Source organism: Eschrichtius robustus, chromosome 14 (genome assembly GCF_028021215.1).
Source record: "Eschrichtius robustus isolate mEscRob2 chromosome 14, mEscRob2.pri, whole genome shotgun sequence".
Classification (NCBI taxonomy): Eukaryota; Metazoa; Chordata; class Mammalia; order Artiodactyla; family Eschrichtiidae; genus Eschrichtius; species Eschrichtius robustus.
Window position 1 is genome coordinate 4,786,146 of NC_090837.1, and position 6,000 is coordinate 4,792,145.

At 43.9% G+C, this 6,000-nt stretch overlaps 1 protein-coding gene across 1 annotated transcript in view; it reads left to right on the forward strand.

Annotated features, from left to right (window-relative positions):
* Nucleotides 1–3,385, forward strand: part of LOC137776461 (transmembrane protein 132B-like) — a 234,751-nt gene extending 231,366 nt beyond the window's left edge. The window contains exon 4 of the mRNA XM_068562980.1: nt 3,368–3,385. The gene's annotated coding sequence lies outside the window, so the exon portion shown is untranslated. The remainder of the gene's footprint in view (nt 1–3,367) is intronic.
* The last annotated feature ends 2,615 nt before the right edge of the window (nt 3,386–6,000 follow it).

A 6,000-nucleotide genomic window follows, 5' to 3' on the forward strand; every position in this document is an offset into this window, starting at 1 on the left:
TCCCTCTGCGGTTCAGACTCCAAATTTATTTATTTTTTAAATAAAAAGAGCCACTTGTTCATGAAATGGATCGCATTTGGGAGAGTAGCTGTCTCGTGATGTGATAACTACAGCATAATAGCAATAATTATACTTCCTATTAACTGGCTTTCATTTGATTGTGGAACAGACCTATTAAGTCCAAAAAAGGCATGCCATCATTTAATAACATACAAGAAAATCTGAACCGTTCTGTAATTAAGTTTTCAGGGCAAAGATGACTTCAGTAAGTGACCTAAATATTTCTTTTTGACAGAGGAGAATTTTTTTCTCAGCAAACAATTTGGGAAGAACTAGGAGAATTAAAAGACAGAGTAAATTTAATCACCCTGGCAGCAAACAGAGCAGTCGGATTTATTCAACCTGTTGAACAAATGTGATCTTAAGTGGTGCTCACAGAATGCATCTTGGGATAAAAAAAAATAAAGCCTCTCCTTTAGCCTCATATGATTTAAGGAAATTCCTGCTATAAATTAAAGATTAGTCTATGTATTTGTTTTGACTCAAAATACAAGGTGACAGCCAATGGATTAACTTGCCAGATGTGCAAGGAAATTGTGTTAGGTTTCCCCAGGTAACATAAAAGCGGTTATTAAGAAAAGTGATAACATTCTAGGCAGCGGTGTTCCCCCAAAAAGCATTGATCTGACAGAATACAACCAACAAGCACACAGAGCACAGTCATAAAATAGCCGCTTCCAAGAGAAGCTGTCTTTTTACCCCGCTGAAGCCCCGGCCATGCTCTGGGTCTGGGAAAGACCACATGGAATGAGAATTACAAGAGCCTCCAGAATCGGAAGGACCAAGTAAATGTAACAAGCCATTTTATACATCCCTTTTTCTCTGGGGACTCAAATGCCTGGAGGATCCAGACCCAAAATATAAGTAAATGATCCCCACTGAGTGATGAGTGTGAAACCAAGTCTCCCTAAAACTGAGTTCCTCTGCTGAGTTTATGATTAACCTCTCTACCCAAAATGTCATTCCCTTTCTCATCCAACACTGTTCCCCTCAAGACTGAGGAGTATCAGAGAAAAGAGGGGATGGAAATTGCACACAAGCCCCTGTGTCCCTGTGTTTAAAGTAAAGGCTTTTGCTTTAGTCTCCCAGGCCTCCCCTGAGTCTCAAAACACTGGCTCAAGAGTGAGTGATTAGGAAATGTGAAGATGGGAAAACAAAGGATACCTGTTGGGCCGGGAAACTGGTGACAATTCAGACTACAAACCAGCCCCATAGTAGAGTCACTGAGCTCCCAGTTTCCTAAAAGATGGAGATAAAGGTCTAACACACATTCCTAAGTTTGTTTTTTTTTTACCCCCACCAGCTGAAAACTTCTGACCGCAAGCACGTAGACCCCAGACCCGCTGAAACCAGAAAATTGGCGATGCTCAAAGCTTCACCTTGATGCCAGCCCATCCGAGAACTGAGCACGAGCTGATCATGCCGCCTGCAGCCCCCTCCCCCTCCCTCCCACTGCCTTTAAAACCTTTGTCTCCCAACCGGTAACTTGGAGATGGTCTTAGGACACTAGTCCAACATCTTCCCGGGTTGCTGGCCTCCGGGATAAAGCAACTTTCCCTTTTCTACCAACACTTGCCTCTCAAGTATTGGCCTTTCAAGCAGCGAGCATCTAAACTTGGGTTCGTTACCGGCCTCGCCAGGTTACAAGTTTACAAAGTAGGGACCATGCACCATCTAAAGGGGAGGGAGACTTGAGACCCAGTCCTGGGCCCCACTGTCATGCGAGAAGATGGACTTGGGGCACCAGGTCCTATGATTTCAACAGAATCTAGAAACCTCGATTTTTATGTGACACCTCCCACCCTTATTTTTATTAACTAATTTAAAAATATTTTACCCTGCCCATTAGATCCAGACTACGGGTAACCTCTCTCCATCACCTTATGGCAGAAGACGTTTTCCATAAGAGTTGAAAAAGAGGACTTCCCTGGTGGTCCAGTGGTTAAGAATCCACCTGCCAATGCAGGGGACACGGGTTTGAGCCCTGGTCCGGGAAGATCCCAAATGCCACAGAGCAACTAAGCCCATGCACCACAACTACTGAAGCCTGCATGCCTAGAGCCCGCGAGCCACAACTACTGAGCCCGTGTGCCACAACTACTGAAGCCTGCACGCCTAGAGCCCGTGCTCTGCAACAAGAGAAGCCACTGCAATGAGAAGCCCGCGCGCCGCAACAGAGGGTAGCCCCCGCTCGCCACAGCTAGGGAAAGCCCGCGTGTGGCAATGAAGACCCAAAGCAGCCATAAATAAATAAGTAAATAAATTTATTAGAACAGGACAACCTAGTTTAAAAAAAAAAAAGAATTGAGAAAGAAAGGCTGTGCTTGCAACTTCACAAGGATGTTGAGGATATCCTAATTCACCCTAATTCACCCCATTCTAGATAGCTCTGCTTTTTGACTCAGTTGATGAATATCAGGAGTGTTATTTTTGCCCCAAATTATCTATGGATTCTGTTCCACAGGAAGACAAAGGTTCCAGGTTGCCTTCCCTGTCCCCTGAAGCAGCCCTGCCTTCTACCTTCTGCCCTGTGTCCCCAGGACGTGTGACCTTGGGTCGGCTGCCCAGCTTCTGTGTCTCCTTGGATGTCCCTCGGAAAGAGGACAGACGTCTGTCCTCTGCAGATATTTGCCATATTTGTCTGCCTGAGAAACATAGCAGATATTTGCTTAAGCCACTCAAAAGAACTGGATTCCATTCCGCTTTGGAAAACCACATGAAATGAGTTTCTGTAAACATTTCCCATGGACGATGTGTAGAATTCACCATCCTTTGTTTGGTGGTACTGTTGATGGTTCAATGTATGCCATTAGGGCTGAGACTAAAACCACCCTGTACATTCAAGACAATGATGACCGAAAATTAGGAAAAAGCAAAAACCATTTCCTCTCTACCGCCTGCCACCTTCAACTTATATACACTCTCGCTTCACCTCCTGGCCCGAGAAGAGTCTGCCTCATCTATTTTAAGAATAGTGCATTTAAGAAAGTGCATTTTCCACTAAGCTGTGACCAGGGCTATCAGGGTAATCCTCTCAATTTCAGCAATTGCACAAGTTCTTTAAGTGCCTGCCTGTGTAAGAGGGTCCTGTAAGTACAGATGATATGGCAATCAGCTTTCAATTTTGAACACACGGGGGGGAAAAAGTTCTCCACGGGGTCTAGTAGAAGTTTATCAGCTTGTTTATTTTGCTAATGCATTTCTTTCCCTAACCACCATAACTTGTCGGGGAGCTCACTCTTATTAAGGGAAAAGCTGGCTGGGCAGCGTTAGAAATATTGCTGCTTTGTTTTTTTTCTTTTTCCAGAAACAAGCTCACTTAGAGGATCATCAGTGGAGGACGATATTCCCAGACCCCAGCTTCCTGGTACCTAAGAGAACAGAAAAAAATTATATCAATTAAAAAGCCTTATGAAGTAAATTAACCTCCGAAACTTTAGGAAAATAAACTATTCACGGAGGTCTCCTGGGAGGCCCCGATGGGGGTCGAGCGTGTCGGAAAACGGTAAACATTCTGCAGTTGATAAGAAATGGAACGAATGAAGCCGGTGAATATTGGCACAAACCACACAAAATGTTACAAAACGCTTTCAGAGAAAAGACTTCCCTCTCCAATGTAAATCTGCTTCTGTGTTAAGAGTCCATGGGGGTTTTATACTCTAGAAAGAATGGTTATAATATGGACAAAAATAGTACCAGTAGCCAGTGTTACTTGAGCGGCACGTGAAAAGCACATTTCTACTAATTTTCATGGACAATCTCATTTAATTTTCTCATCCCTGTGAGAAGGAGATAACGATCATCTGGATTTTAGAGATTAGTAAGAGGTTACCCCGTGATGTCAAATCACTCAAGGTCTCAGCTAATGAGTTGATGTGAGGATTTGAATCCGGGTCTCCTTAACATCCCAAGATTCTTGTAGCTCACTGCCTCTCCAGAGTTCATGTGAATCCACGTCCCTTTCCCGTGGGATCTGTAAGGATTTACGGATGAAGCAACCACCGGTCTTCCCGATCCACGTCCCGTCAGGGTGAGTCTGGGTCATGGTTCCCAAGCAGCTGCTATTATAAACATGCTTTCAACTTCCATTCATTTGTGTGTGTGTGTGTGTGTGTGTGTGTGTGTGTGTGAGAGAGAGACATTTGTTAGCAGGTGCATTTACGCATCTAGCCTACTCAAGCCTGATTGCGTGGGTCCAAAATTAATCATGCACTTTGATTGCAAACAGAGAGATGATACTGAGTAATTATAATAGATTCTTTCCTTAGGTTCTTCATTTTCTGTAAACACCTCTTCATTCAAATTGGGAAGTTTACTCACCCTTCGATGTAACAAGCTCCCGGAATCTGTCTGGGCAAATAAATGTTAATATTAACGACTCGCACCAGATGACAATAAAAATAACTGCTATGACTTAGATGAGAATGAAGCCCTCACTGACCAGAAAGTCCTAGGATCTTGAGGTGATTGAGAAGATATCCACTTTGCGGAAATTAAAGCTAAAACCACAAATAGCCAACATGCCTAAATATGTGATTCCTACACTGGAGTTTTCCCAAGTACCTTCAAGCACATTTATTTTCTGGGTTTTCCAGCCTGTCATGTACTTGCAGTCATTTCTATAAGTGCCCTCAGGGAAGTTAAATTAGCATGGCTAATAAAGGCGTAATGAGCATTCTCAAGCCTGTTCTTAACCACAGAACCTCCGCGACAGTACGTGCACATCCAGAAATGAAAACTATCTTTTGATACAAGCCAACTCCACTCCCCAGGACCCTACTCCAGGCAAAATGAAAGAGGAAGGGTCATCGTCTCGAAAGCTCATGCCTCCTGCCTTTCCCTTGCTTTAGATCTGCAGATAACTTCTCTTGTTGAGATGCTTGTAAGCTCCTCCCTGCTGCCTTGCAACAAGGACAGAAATGCTTGTTTCAAGGCCTTGTGGACAAAGGAGCCTCCTTCCATCTCCAGCCAATGCCTCTCCATCCTATACGTCCTATACCTCCCGATCACACCAAGCCCCCAGACATCTCCCTACGCCCAGCTCCTAGTGCAACAAGAGTCTGAAAACATCGTATTGAACCATTCTAAGTATCTGGGGTGTATTGGGAACGCAACGGCAGTTCCATGAACATTTGTGGAATTACCTTAAAAAAACCCAGTTGTTTTCTTATCTGGTTTGGATGCTAGCTCCTTTATCAGATAGATGGTTTGCAAATATATTTTCCCATCCTGTAGGTTGCCTTTTCATTCTGTTGATGGTTTCCTTGGTTGTGCGGAAGCCTTTTCATTTTATGGAGTCCCGCTTCTCTATTTCTGCCTTTGTTGCCTGTGATTTTGGTGACAAGGTTTATTATGTGACACCACTTCCAAGCGTCAGGAACAAAGCACAGCAGGAGGTGAGGGGGATCCCCACCCAGCTGCCTGGGCTGAGTCAGGACCTCGATTACACCCAGGCTCTTGAAATTCCCGAGAACGTTGGAATAGTTACCCCAGTCCCTGCCCCCCAGAACACAGACCCCGTCCCCCCATCAGTGACAAGGGGGCCACGCGGTCAGATTTGTGAGTACTCTTGCCTCCAAATGAGCACTTCCTGTGTGTCGTTGGATGCTAGGTCCTGCTGAAATTCACCTGCTCCAGAAAAACCACTATGAAAGAACATCTAAATCTACATAATAAATAATTTTAACGTTTTCTGAAGTGTAGTGCAAGTGCATAGAGCATTCATTTTAATTTTGAAGAGCTTCTGTTTATAGGATAATATTGCATCACATGGAAAATTTGAGAAACTCAAAGCTTTGGTGAAATACCCTCTGTTTAAGGTTCTTAGTTTTCTGAGACTCGGTTTCCCACACTGAGGTCATTCATGTGTCATACTCTGCTCTGTACAAGGACCACATGTTCTATTATTTACCTTGTTCTTATATTTTTTTTACTATAAAT